This window comes from Narcine bancroftii, chromosome 2, assembly GCF_036971445.1.
Source record: "Narcine bancroftii isolate sNarBan1 chromosome 2, sNarBan1.hap1, whole genome shotgun sequence".
NCBI classification, from domain to species: domain Eukaryota; kingdom Metazoa; phylum Chordata; class Chondrichthyes; order Torpediniformes; family Narcinidae; genus Narcine; species Narcine bancroftii.
Window position 1 is genome coordinate 128,058,519 of NC_091470.1, and position 14,930 is coordinate 128,073,448.

The following is a 14,930-nucleotide window of genomic DNA, read 5'->3' on the forward strand; positions in this document are numbered from 1 at the left end:
AATCAGATATGGGGAATCAGAGGTGGGGAATCAGAGGTTGGGAATCAGAGGCAGGTAATCAGAGGCTTGGAATCAGATGCAGGGAATCAGATGCGGGGAATCAGAGGCGGGGAATCAGAGCTGGGGAATCAGAGGTGGGGAATCAGAGTTGGGGAATCAGAGGCGGGGACTTAGATATTGGGAAACAGAGGCGGGGAATCAGAGGCGGGGAAACAGAGGCGGGGAATCAGATATGGGGAATCAGAGGTGGGGAATCAGAGGCAGGGAATCAGATGTATGGAATCAGAGATGGGGAATCAGAGGCAGGGAATCAGAATCAGAAGCAGGGAATCAGAGGCCGGGAATCAGAGGCCGGAATCAGATGCCGGGAATAAGAGGCCGGGAATCAGAGGTGGGGAATCAGAGTCCGGGAATCAGAGATGGGGATTCAGAGGCGGGGAATGAGATATGGGGAATCAGAGGCGGGGAATCAGAGGCGGGGAAACAGAGGCGGGGAATCAGATATGGGGAATCAGAGGTGGGGAATCAGGGGCGGGGTATCAGTGGCAGGGAATCAGAGGCGGGAAATCAGAGGCCGGGAATCAGAGGCGGTGAATCAGAGGCGGGGAATCAGATATGGGGAATCAGAGGTGGGGAATCAGGGGCGGGGTATCAGAGGCACGGAATCGGATGTGCGGAATCAGAGATGGGGAATCAGAGTTGGGGAATCAGAGGCGGTGAATCAGACATGGGTAATCAGAGGCGGGGAATCAGAGGCAGGAAATCAGACACGGGGAATCATTGGCGGGGAATTAGAGCTGGGGAATTAGATGCAGGGAATCAGAGTTGGGGATTCAGAGGCGGGGAATCAGATATGGGGAAATAGAGGTGGGGAACCAGAGGTGGGCAAATAGAGGCGGGGAATCCGATATGGGGAAACAGAGGCGGGGAATCAGAGGCGTGGAAACAGAGGCGGGGAATCAGATATGGGGAATCAGAGGTGGGGAATCAGAGGTTGGGAATCAGAGGCAGGGAATCAGAGGCTGGGAATCAGATGCAGGGAATCAGATGCGGGGATCAGAGGCGGGGAATCAGAGCTGGGGAATCAGAGGTGGGGAATCAGAGTTGGGGAATCAGAGGCGGGGACTTAGATATGGGGAAACAGAGGCGGGGAATCAGAGGCGGGAAACAGAGGCGGGGAATCAGATATTGTGAATCAGAGGTGGGGAATCAGAGGCAGGGAATCAGATGTGCGGAATCAGAGATGGGGAATCAGAGGCAGGGAATCAGAATCAGAAGCAGGGAATAAGACGCGGGGAATCAGAGGCGGGGAATCAGAGGTGGGGAATCAGAGGCAGGGAATCAGATGTGCGGAATCAGAGATGGGGAATCAGAGGTGGGGAATCAGAGGAAGTGAATCAGACATGGGTAATCAGAGGCGGGGAATCAGAGGCAGGAAATCAGACACGGGGAATCAGAGGCGGGGAATCAGAGCTGGGAAATTAGAGGCAGGGAATCAGAGTTGGGGATTCAGAGGCGGGGAATCAGATATGGGGAAACAGAGGAGGGGAATCAGAGGCGGGCAAATAGAGGCGGGGAATCAGATATGGGGAAACAGAGGCGGGGAATCAGAGGCGGGGAAACAGAGGCGGGGAATCAGATATGGGGAATCAGAGGTGGGGAATCAGAGGTTGGGAATCAGAGGCAGGGAATCAGAGGCTGGGAATCAGATGCAGGGAATCAGATGCGGGGTATCAGAGGCGGGGAATCAGAGCTGGGGAATCAGAGGTGGGGAATCAAAGTTGGGGAATCAGAGGCGGGGACTTAGATATGGGGAATCAGAGGCGGGGAATCAGATATGGGGAAACAGGGGCGGGGAATCAGAGGCTGGGAAACAGAGGCGGGGAATCAGAAATGGGGAATCAGAGGTGTGGAATCAGAGGTTGGGAATAAGAGGCAGGGAATCAGAGGCGGGGAAACAGAGGCGGGGAATCAGATATGGGGAATCAGAGGTGGCGAATCAAAGGCGGTGAAACAGAGATGGGGAATCAGGGCAGGGAATCAGAGGCAGGGAATCAAACACTGGGAATCAGAGCTGGGGAATCAGAGGCGGGGAATTAGAGTTGGGGAATCAGAGGAGCGGAATCAGAGTTGGGGAATCAGAGGCGGGGACTTAGATATGGGGAAACAGAGGCGGGGAATCAGAGGCGGGGACTTAGATATGGGGAAACAGAGGCGGGGAATCAGAGGCGGGAAACAGAGGCGGGGAATCAGATATTGTGAATCAGAGGTGGGGAATCAGAGGCAGGGAATCAGATGTGCGGAATCAGAGATGGGGAATCAGAGGCAGGGAATCAGAATCAGAAGCAGGGAATAAGACGCGGGGAATCAGAGGCGGGGAATCAGAGGTGGGGAATCAGAGGCAGGGAATCAGATGTGCGGAATCAGAGATGGGGAATCAGAGGTGGGGAATCAGAGGAGGTGAATCAGACATGGGTAATCAGAGGCGGGGAATCAGAGGCAGGAAATCAGACACGGGGAATCAGAGGCGGGGAATCGGAGCTGGGAAATTAGAGGCAGGGAATCAGAGTTGGGGATTCAGAGGCGGGGAATCAGATATGGGGAAACAGAGGAGGGGAATCAGAGGCGGGCAAATAGATGCGGGGAATCAGATATGGGGAAACAGAGGCGGGGAATCAGAGGCGGGGAAACAGAGGCGGGGAATCAGATATGGGGAATCAGAGGTGGGGAATCAGAGGTTGGGAATCAGAGGCAGGGAATCAGAGGCTGGGAATCAGATGCAGGGAATCAGATGCGGGGTATCAGAGGCGGGGAATCAGAGCTGGGGAATCAGAGGTGGGGAATCAAAGTTGGGGAATCAGAGGCGGGGACTTAGATATGGGGAATCAGAGGCGGGGAATCAGATATGGGGAAACAGGGGCGGGGAATCAGAGGCTGGGAAACAGAGGCGGGGAATCAGATATGGGGAATCAGAGGTGTGGAATCAGAGGTTGGGAATAAGAGGCAGGGAATCAGAGGCGGGGAAACAGAGGCGGGGAATCAGATATGGGGAATCAGAGGTGGCGAATCAAAGGCGGTGAAACAGAGATGGGGAATCAGGGCAGGGAATCAGAGGCAGGGAATCAAACACGGGGAATCAGAGCTGGGGAATCAGAGGCGGGGAATTAGAGTTGGGGAATCAGAGGAGGGGAATCAGAGGCAGGGAAACAGAGGCGGGGAATCAGATATGGGGAATCAGAGGTGGGGAATCAGAGGTTGGGAATCAGAGGCAGGGAATCAGAGGCGGGGAATCAGAGGCAGGGAATCAGAGGCAGGGAATCAGATGTGCGGAATCGGAGATGGGGAATCAGAGGTGGGGAATCAGAGGCCGGGAAACAGATATGGGGAAACAGAGGCGGGTAATCAGAGGCGGGGTAACAGAGGCGGGGAATCAGATATGGGGAATCAGAGGTGGGGAATCAGAGGTTGGGAATCAGAGGCAGGTAATCAGAGGCTTGGAATCAGATGCAGGGAATCAGATGCGGGGAATCAGAGGCGGGGAATCAGAGCTGGGGAATCAGAGGTGGGGATTCAGAGGCGGGCAAACAGAGGCGGGGAATTAGATATGGGGAATCAGAGGTGGGGAATCAGAGGTGGTGAATCAGAGATGGGGAATCACAGGCGGGGAATCAGAGGCAGGGAATAGAACGCGGGGAATCAGAGGCAGGGAATCAGAGCTGGGGAATCAGAGGCGGGGAATCATAGTTGGGAATCAGAGGCGGGGAATCAGATATGGGGAAACAGAGGCGGGGAATCAGAGGCGGGGAAACAGAGGCGTGGAATCAGATATGGGGAATCGGATGCGGGGAATCAGAGGCGGGGAATCAGAGCTGGGGAATCAGAGGGAGGGAATCAGAGTTGGTGCATCAGAGGTGGGGAATTAGATATGGGGAAACAGAGGCGGGGAATCAGAGGCGGGGAAACAGAGGCGGGGAATCAGATATGGGGAATCAGATGTGGGGAATCAGAGGCATGGAATCAGATGTGCGGAATCAGAGATGGGGAACCAGAGGCAGGTAATCAGAATCAGAAGCGGGGAATCAGAGGCCTGGAATCAGATGCTGGGAATAAGAGGCCGGGAATCAGAGGTGGGGAATCAGAGTCCGGGAATCAGAGATTGGGATTCAAAGGCGGGGAATGAGATATGGAGAATCAGAGGCGGGGAATCAGAGGCGGGGAAACAGAGGTGGGGAATCAGATATGGGGAATCAGAGGTGGCGAATCAAAGGCGGTGAACCAGAGATGGGGAATCAGAGGCGGGGAATCAGAGGCAGGGAATCAAACACGGGGAATCAGAGGCGGGGAATCAGAGCTGGGGAATCAGAGGCGGGGAATCAGAGTTGGGGAATCAGAGGCGGGGAATCAGATATGGGGAAACAGGGGCGGGGAATCAGAGGCGGGGAAACAGAGGCGGGGAATCAGATATGGGGAATCAGAGGTGTGGAATCAGTGGTTGGGAATCAGAGGCAGGGAATCAGAGGCGGGGAAACAGAGGCAGGGAATCAGATCTGGGGATTCAGAGGCGGGGAATGAGATATGGGGAATCAGAGGCGGGGAATCTGAGGCGGGGAAACAGAGGCGGGGAATCAGATATGGGGAATCAGAGGTGGGGAATCAGGGGCGGGGTATCAGTGGCAGGGAATCAGAGGCGGGAAATCGGAGGCCGGGAATCAGAGGCTGTGAATCAGAGGCGGGGAATCAGAGGCAGGGAATCGGATGTGCGGAATCAGAGATGGGGAATCAGAGGTGGGGAATCAGAGGCGGTGAATCAGACATGGGTAATCAGAGGCGGGGAATCAGAGGCAGGAAATCAGACACGGGGTATCATTGGCGGGGAATTAGAGCTGGGGAATTAGATGCAGGGAATCAGAGTTGGGGATTCAGAGGCGGGGAATCAGATATGGGGAAAGGAAGGTGGGGAACCAGAGGTGGGCAAATAGAGGCGGGGAATCCGATATGGGGAAACAGAGGCGGGGAATCAGAGGCGTGGAAACAGAGGCGGGGAATCAGATATGGGGAATCAGAGGTGGGGAATCAGAGGTTGGGAATCAGAGGCAGGGAATCAGAGGCTGGGAATCAGATGCAGGGAATCAGATGCGGGGATCAGAGGCGGGGAATCAGAGCTGGGGAATCAGAATGGGGAATCAGAGTTGGGGAATCAGAGGCGGGGACTTAGATATGGGGAAACAGAGGTGGGGAATCAGAGGCGGGAGACAGAGGCGGGGAATCAGATATTGTGAATCAGAGGTGGGGAATCAGAGGCAGGGAATCAGATGTGCGGAATCAGAGATGGGGAATCAGAGGCAGGGAATCAGAATCAGAAGCAGGGAATAAGACGCGGGGAATCAGAGGCGGGGAATCAGAGCTGGGGAAGCAGAGGCAGTGAATCAGAGGCGGGGAATCAGAGGCAGGGAATCGGATGTGCGGAATCAGAGATGGGTAATCAGAGGCGGGGAATCAGAGGCAGGAAATCAGACACGGGGAATCAGAGGCGGGGAATCAGAGCTGGGAAATTAGAGGCAGGGAATCAGAGTTGGGGATTCAGAGGCGGGGAATCAGATATGGGGAAACAGAGGAGGGGAATCAGAGGCGGGGAATCAGATATGGGGAAACAGAGGCGGGGAATCAGAGGCGGGGAAACAGAGGCGGGGAATCAGATATGGGGAATCAGAGGTGGGGAATCAGAGGTTGGGAATCAGAGGCAGGGAATCAGAGGCTGGGAATCAGATGCAGGGAAAGATGCGGGGTATCAGAGGCGGGGAATCAGAGCTGGGGAATCAGAGGTGGGGAATCAAAGTTGGGGAATCAGAGGCGGGGACTTAGATATGGGGAATCAGAGGCGGGGAATCAGATATGGGGAAACAGGGGCGGGGAATCAGAGGCTGGGAAACAGAGGCGGGGAATCAGATATGGGGAATCAGAGGTGTGGAATCAGAGGTTGGGAATCAGAGGCAGGGAATCAGAGGCGGGGAAACAGAGGCGGGGAATCAGATATGGGGAATCAGAGGTGGCGAATCAAAGGCGGTGAAACAGAGATGGGGAATCAGGGCAGGGAATCAGAGGCAGGGGATCAAACACGGGGAATCAGAGCTGGGGAATCAGAGGCGGGGAATTAGAGTTGGGGAATCAGAGGAGGGGAATCAGAGGCGGGGAAACAGAGGTGGGGAATCAGAGGCGGGGAATCAGAGGCGGGGAAACAGAGGTGGGGAATCAGATATGGGGAATCAGAGGTGGCGAATCAAAGGCGGTGAACCAGAGATGGGGAATCAGAGGCGGGGAATCAGAGGCAGGGAATCAAACACGGGGAATCAGAGGCGGGGAATCAGAGCTGGGGAATCAGAGGCGGGGAATCAGAGTTGGGGAATCAGAGGCGGGGAATCAGATATGGGGAAACAGGGGCGGGGAATCAGAGGCGGGGAAACAGAGGCGGGGAATCAGATATGGGGAATCAGAGGTGTGGAATCAGAGGTTGGGAATCAGAGGCAGGGAATCAGAGGCGGGGAAACAGAGGCAGGGAATCAGATCTGGGGATTCAGAGGCGGGGAATGAGATATGGGGAATCAGAGGCGGGGAATCTGAGGCGGGGAAACAGAGGCGGGGAATCAGATATGGGGAATCAGAGGTGGGGAATCAGGGGCGGGGTATCAGTGGCAGGGAATCAGAGGCGGGAAATCGGAGGCCGGGAATCAGAGGCGGTGAATCAGAGGCGGGGAATCAGAGGCAGGGAATCGGATGTGCGGAATCAGAGATGGGGAATCAGAGGTGGGGAATCAGAGGCGGTGAATCAGACATGGGTAATCAGAGGCGGGGAATCAGAGGCAGGAAATCAGACACGGGGTATCATTGGCGGGGAATTAGAGCTGGGGAATTAGATGCAGGGAATCAGAGTTGGGGATTCAGAGGCGGGGAATCAGATATGGGGAAATAGAGGTGGGGAACCAGAGGTGGGCAAATAGAGGCGGGGAATCCGATATGGGGAAACAGAGGCGGGGAATCAGAGGCGTGGAAACAGAGGCGGGGAATCAGATATGGGGAATCAGAGGTGGGGAATCAGAGGTTGGGAATCAGAGGCAGGGAATCAGAGGCTGGGAATCAGATGCAGGGAATCAGATGCGGGGATCAGAGGCGGGGAATCAGAGCTGGGGAATCAGAGGTGGGGAATCAGAGTTGGGGAATCAGAGGCGGGGACTTAGATATGGGGAAACAGAGGCGGGGAATCAGAGGCGGGAAACAGAGGCGGGGAATCAGATATTGTGAATCAGAGGTGGGGAATCAGAGGCAGGGAATCAGATGTGCGGAATCAGAGATGGGGAATCAGAGGCAGGGAATCAGAATCAGAAGCAGGGAATAAGACGCGGGGAATCAGAGGCGGGGAATCAGAGCTGGGGAAGCAGAGGCAGTGAATCAGAGGCGGGGAATCAGAGGCAGGGAATCGGATGTGCGGAATCAGAGATGGGGAATCAGAGGCAGGGAATCAGAGGCGAGGAATCAGAGGTGGGGAATCAGAGGCCGGGAAACAGATATGGGGAAACAGAGGCGGGGAAACAGAGGCGAGGAATCAGATATGGGGAATCAGAGGTGGGGAATCAGAGGTTGGGAATCAGAGGCAGGGAATCAGAGGCTGGGAATCAGATGCAGGGAATCAGATGCGGGTATCAGAGGCAGGGAATCAGAGCTGGGGAATCAGAGGTGGGGAATCAGAGGCAGGGAATCAGAGGTGGGGAATCAGAGGCAGGGAATCAGATATGGGGAATCAGAGGTGGGGAATTAGAGGCAGGGAATCAGATGTGCGGAATCAGAGATGGGGAATCAGAGGTGGGGAATCAGAGGCGGTGAATCAGACATGGGTAATCAGAGGCGGGGAATCAGAGGCAGGAAATCAGACACGGGGAATCAGAGGCGGGGAATCAGAGCTGGGAAATTAGAGGCAGGGAATCAGAGTTGGGGATTCAGAGGCGGGGAATCAGATATGGGGAAAGAGAGGCGGGGAATCAGAGGCGGGCAAATAGAGGCGGGGAATCAGATATGGGGAAACAGAGGCGGGGAATCAGAGGCGGGGAAACAGAGGCGGGGAATCAGATATGGGGAATCAGAGGTGGGGAATCAGAGGTTGGGAATCAGAGGCAGGGAATCAGAGGCTGGGAATCAGATGCAGGGAATCAGATGCGGGGAATCAGAGGCGGGGAATCAGAGCTGGGGTATCAGAGGTGGGGAATCAAAGTTGGGGAATCAGAGGCGGGGACTTAGATATGTGGAATCAGAGGCGGGGAATCAGATATGGGGAAACAGGGGCGGGGAATCAGAGGCGGGGAAACAGATGCGGGGAATCAGATATGGGCAATCAGAGGTGTGGAATCAGAGGTTGGGAATCAGAGGCAGGGAATCAGAGGCGGGGAAACAGAGGCGGGGAATCAGATATGGGGAATCAGAGGTGGCGAATCAAAGGCAGTGAAACAGAGATGGGGAATCAGGGCAGGGAATCAGAGGCAAGGAATCAAACACGGGGAATCAGAGCTGTGGAATCAGAGGCGGGGAATTAGAGTTGTGGAATCAGAGGAGGGGAATCAGAGGCGGGAAAACAGAGGCGGGGAATCAGATATGGGGAATCAGAGGTGGGGAATCAGAGGTTGGGAATCAGAGGCATGGAATCAGAGGCGGGGAATCAGAGGCGGGGAATCAGAGGCAGGGAATCAGATGTGCGGAATCGGAGATGGGGAATCAGAGGCAGGGAATCAGAGGCTGGGAATCAGAGGCGGGGAATCAGAGGCCGGGAATCAGATATGGGGAAACAGAGGCGGGAAATCAGAGGCGGGGAAACAGAGGAGGGGAATCAGATTTGGGGAATCAGAGGTGGGGAATCAGAGGCAGGGAATTAGATGTGCGGAATCAGAAATGGGGAATCAGAGGCAGGGAATCAGAATCAGAAGCAGGGAATCAGAGGCCGGGAATCAGAGGCCGGAATCAGATGCCGGGAATAAGAGGCCGGGAATCAGAGTCCGGGAATCAGAGTCCGGGAATCAGAGATGGGGAATCAGAGGCGGGGAGTGAGATATGGGGAATCAGAGGCGGGGAATCACAGGCGGGGAAACAGAGGCGAGGAATCAGCTATGGGGAATCAGAGGTGGCGAATCAAAGGCGGTGAATCGGAGATGGGGAATCAGAGGCGGGGAATGAGAGGCAGGGAATCAAACACGGGGAATCAGAGGCGGGGAATCAGAGCTGGGTTATCAGAGGCGGGGAATCAGAGTTGGGGAATCAGAGGCGGGGAATCAGAGCTGGGGAATCAGAGGTGTGGAATCAGAGTCGGGGAATCAGAGGCAGGGAATCGGATGTGCGGAATCAGAGATGGGGAATCAGAGGTGGGGAATCAGAGGCGGTGAATCTGAGATGGGGAATCAGAGGCGGGGAATCAGAGGCAGGATATCAGACACGGGGATTCAGAGGCTGGGAATCAGACGGGGGGAATCAAAGGCGGGGAATCAGAGCTGGGGAATCAGAGGCAGGGAATCAGAGTTGGGGATTCAGAGGCGGGGAATCAGATATGGGGAAACAGAGGCGGGGAATCAGAGGCAGGCAAACAGAGGCGGGGAATTAGATATGGGGAATCAGAGGTGGGGAATCAGAGGTGCTGAATCAGAGATGGGGAATCACAGGCGGGGAATCAGAGGCAGGGAATAGAACGCGGGGAATCAGAGGCAGGGAATCAGAGCTGGGGAATCAGAGGCGGGGAATCAGAGGCAGGATATCAGACACGGGGATTCAGAGGCTGGGAATCAGACGGGGGGAATCAAAGGCGGGGAATCAGAGCTGGGGAATCAGAGGCAGGGAATCAGAGTTGGGGATTCAGAGGCGGGGAATCAGATATGGGGAAACAGAGGCGGGGAATCAGAGGCGGGCAAACAGAGGCGGGGAATTAGATATGGGGAATCAGAGGTGGGGAATCAGAGGTGGTGAATCAGAGATGGGGAATCACAGGCGGGGAATCAGAGGCAGGGAATAGAACGCGGGGAATCAGAGGCAGGGAATCAGAGCTGGGGAATCAGAGGCGGGGAATCATAGTTGGGAATCAGAGGCGGGGAATCAGATATGGGGAAACAGAGGCGGGGAATCAGAGGCGGGGAAACAGAGGCGTGGAATCAGATATGGGGAATCGGATGCGGGGAATCAGAGGCGGGGAATCAGAGCTGGGGAATCAGAGGGAGGGAATCAGAGTTGGTGCATCAGAGGTGGGGAATTAGATATGGGGAAACAGAGGCGGGGAATCAGAGGCGGGGAAACAGAGGCGGGGAATCAGATATGGGGAATCAGATGTGGGGAATCAGAGGCATGGAATCAGATGTGCGGAATCAGAGATGGGGAACCAGAGGCAGGTAATCAGAATCAGAAGCGGGGAATCAGAGGCCTGGAATCAGATGCTGGGAATAAGAGGCCGGGAATCAGAGGTGGGGAATCAGAGTCCGGGAATCAGAGATTGGGATTCAAAGGCGGGGAATGAGATATGGAGAATCAGAGGCGGGGAATCAGAGGCGGGGAAACAGAGGTGGGGAATCAGATATGGGGAATCAGAGGTGGCGAATCAAAGGCGGTGAACCAGAGATGGGGAATCAGAGGCGGGGAATCAGAGGCAGGGAATCAAACACGGGGAATCAGAGGCGGGGAATCAGAGCTGGGGAATCAGAGGCGGGGAATCAGAGTTGGGGAATCAGAGGCGGGGAATCAGATATGGGGAAACAGGGGCGGGGAATCAGAGGAGGGGAAACAGAGGCGGGGAATCAGATATGGGGAATCAGAGGTGTGGAATCAGAGGTTGGGAATCAGAGGCAGGGAATCAGAGGCGGGGAAACAGAGGCAGGGAATCAGATCTGGGGATTCAGAGGCGGGGAATGAGATATGGGGAATCAGAGGCGGGGAATCTGAGGCGGGGAAACAGAGGCGGGGAATCAGATATGGGGAATCAGAGGTGTGGAATCAGAGGTTGGGAATCAGAGGCAGGGAATCAGAGGCGGGGAAACAGAGGCGGGGAATCAGATATGGGGAATCAGAGGTGGCGAATCAAAGGCGGTGAAACAGAGATGGGGAATCAGGGCAGGGAATCAGAGGCAGGGGATCAAACACGGGGAATCAGAGCTGGGGAATCAGAGGCGGGGAATTAGAGTTGGGGAATCAGAGGAAGGGAATCAGAGGCGGGGAAACAGAGGTGGGGAATCAGATATGGGGAATCAGAGGTGGGGAATCAAAGGTTGGGAATCAGAGGCAGTGAATCAGAGGCGGGGAATCAGAGGCAGAGAATCAGAGGCAGGGAATCAGATGTGCGGAATCGGAGATGGGGAATCAGAGGCAGGGAATCAGAGGCGAGGAATCAGAGGTGGGGAATCAGAGGCCGGGAAACAGATATGGGGAAACAGAGGCGGGGAAACAGAGGCGAGGAATCAGATATGGGGAATCAGAGGTGGGGAATCAGAGGTTGGGAATCAGAGGCAGGGAATCAGAGGCTGGGAATCAGATGCAGGGAATCAGATGCGGGTATCAGAGGCAGGAAATCAGAGCTGGGGAATCAGAGGTGGGGAATCAGAGGCAGGGAATCAGAGGTGGGGAATCAGAGGCAGGGAATCAGATATGGGGAATCAGAGGTGGGGAATTAGAGGCAGGGAATCAGATGTGCGGAATCAGAGATGGGGAATCAGAGGTGGGGAATCAGAGGCGGTGAATCAGACATGGGTAATCAGAGGCGGGGAATCAGAGGCAGGAAATCAGACACGGGGAATCAGAGGCGGGGAATCAGAGCTGGGAAATTAGAGGCAGGGAATCAGAGTTGGGGATTCAGAGGCGGGGAATCAGATATGGGGAAAGAGAGGCGGGGAATCAGAGGCGGGCAAATAGAGGCGGGGAATCAGATATGGGGAAACAGAGGCGGGGAATCAGAGGCGGGGAAACAGAGGCGGGGAATCAGATATGGGGAATCAGAGGTGGGGAATCAGAGGTTGGGAATCAGAGGCAGGGAATCAGAGGCTGGGAATCAGATGCAGGGAATCAGATGCGGGGAATCAGAGGCGGGGAATCAGAGCTGGGGTATCAGAGGTGGGGAATCAAAGTTGGGGAATCAGAGGCGGGGACTTAGATATGGGGAATCAGAGGCGGGGAATCAGATATGGGGAAACAGGGGCGGGGAATCAGAGGCGGGGAAACAGATGCGGGGAATCAGATATGGGGAATCAGTGGTGTGGAATCAGAGGTTGGGAATCAGAGGCAGGGAATCAGAGGCGGGGAAACAGAGGCGGGGAATCAGATATGGGGAATCAGAGGTGGCGAATCAAAGGCAGTGAAACAGAGATGGGGAATCAGGGCAGGGAATCAGAGGCAAGGAATCAAACACGGGGAATCAGAGCTGTGGAATCAGAGGCGGGGAATTAGAGTTGTGGAATCAGAGGAGGGGAATCAGAGGCGGGGAAACAGAGGCGGGGAATCAGATATGGGGAATCAGAGGTGGGGAATCAGAGGTTGGGAATCAGAGGCATGGAATCAGAGGCGGGGAATCAGAGGCGGGGAATCAGAGGCAGGGAATCAGATGTGCGGAATCGGAGATGGGGAATCAGAGGCAGGGAATCAGAGGCTGGGAATCAGAGGCGGGGAATCAGAGGCCGGGAATCAGATATGGGGAAACAGAGGCGGGGAATCAGAGGCGGGGAAACAGAGGAGGGGAATCAGATTTGGGGAATCAGAGGTGGGGAATCAGAGGCAGGGAATTAGATGTGCGGAATCAGAAATGGGGAATCAGAGGCAGGGAATCAGAATCAGAAGCAGGGAATCAGAGGCCGGGAATCAGAGGCCGGAATCAGATGCCGGGAATAAGAGGCCGGGAATCAGAGTCCGGGAATCAGAGTCCGGGAATCAGAGATGGGGAATCAGAGGCGGGGAGTGAGATATGGGGAATCAGAGGCGGGGAATCACAGGCGGGGAAACAGAGGCGAGGAATCAGATATGGGGAATCAGAGGCGGGGAATCAGAGGCGGGGAAACAGAGGCGGGGAATCAGATATGGGGAATCAGAGGTGGGGAATCAGGGGCGGGGTATCAGTGGCAGGGAATCAGAGGCGGGAAATCAGAGGCCGGGAATCACAGGCGGGGAAACAGAGGCGAGGAATCAGATATGGGGAATCAGAGGTGGCGAATCAAAGGCGGTGAATCGGAGATGGGGAATCAGAGGCGGGGAATGAGAGGCAGGGAATCAAACACGGGGAATCAGAGGCGGGGAATCAGAGCTGGGTTATCAGAGGCGGGGAATCAGAGTTGGGGAATCAGAGGCGGGGAATCAGAGCTGGGGAATCAGAGGTGTGGAATCAGAGTCGGGGAATCAGAGGCAGGGAATCGGATGTGCGGAATCAGAGATGGGGAATCAGAGGTGGGGAATCAGAGGCGGTGAATCTGAGATGGGGAATCAGAGGCGGGGAATCAGAGGCAGGATATCAGACACGGGGATTCAGAGGCTGGGAATCAGACGGGGGGAATCAAAGGCGGGGAATCAGAGCTGGGGAATCAGAGGCAGGGAATCAGAGTTGGGGATTCAGAGGCGGGGAATCAGATATGGGGAAACAGAGGCGGGGAATCAGAGGCGGGCAAACAGAGGCGGGGAATTAGATATGGGGAATCAGAGGTGGGGAATCAGAGGTGCTGAATCAGAGATGGGGAATAACAGGCGGGGAATCAGAGGCAGGGAATAGAACGCGGGGAATCAGAGGCAGGGAATCAGAGCTGGGGAATCAGAGGCGGGGAATCATAGTTGGGAATCAGAGGCGGGGAATCAGATATGGGGAAACAGAGGCGGGGAATCAGAGGCGGGGAAACAGAGGCGGGGAATCAGATATGGGGAATCGGATGCGGGGAATCAGAGGCGGGGAATCAGAGCTGGGGAATCAGAGGCAGGGAATCAGAGTTGGTGCATCAGAGGTGGGGAATTAGATATGGGGAAACAGAGGCGGGGAATCAGAGGCGGGGAAACAGAGGCGGGGAATCAGATATGGGGAATCAGATGTGGGGAATCAGAGGCATGGAATCAGATGTGCGGAATCAGAGATGGGGAATCAGAGATTGGGATTCAAAGGCGGGGAATGAGATATGGAGAATCAGAGGAGGGGAATCAGAGGCCTGGAATCAGATGCTGGGAAGAAGAGGCCGGGAATCAGAGGTGGGGAATCAGAGTCCGGGAATCAGAGGCAGGGAATCAGATGTGCGGAATCAGAGATGGGGAATCAGAGGTGGGGAATCAGAGGCGGTGAATCTGAGATGGGGAATCAGAGGCGGGGAATCAGAGGCAGGATATCAGACACGGGGATTCAGAGGCTGGGAATCAGATGCTGGGAATAAGAGGCCGGGAATCAGAGGTGGGGAATCAGAGTCCAGGAATCAGAGATTGGGATTCAAAGGCGGGGAATGAGATATGGAGAATCAGAGGCGGGGAATCAGAGGCGGGGAAACAGAGGTGGGGAATCAGATATGGGGAATCAGAGGAGGCGAGACAAAGGCGGTGAATCAGAGATGGGGAATCAGAGGCGGGGAATCAGAGGCAGGGAATCAAACACGGGGAATCAGAGGCGGGGAATCAGAGCTGGGGAATCAGAGGCGGGGAATCAGAGTTGGGGAATCAGAGGCGGGTAATCAGATATGGGGAAACAGGGGCGGGGAATCAGAGGCGGGGAAACAGAGGCGGGGAATCAGATATGGGGAATCAGAGGTTTGGAATCAGAGGTTGGGAATCAGAGGCAGGGAATCAGAGGCGGGGAAACAGAGGCAGGGAATCAGATCTGGGGATTCAGAGGCGGGGAATGAGATATGGGGAATCAGAGGCGGGGAATCAGAGGCGGGGAAACAGAGGCGGGGAATCAGATATGGGGAATC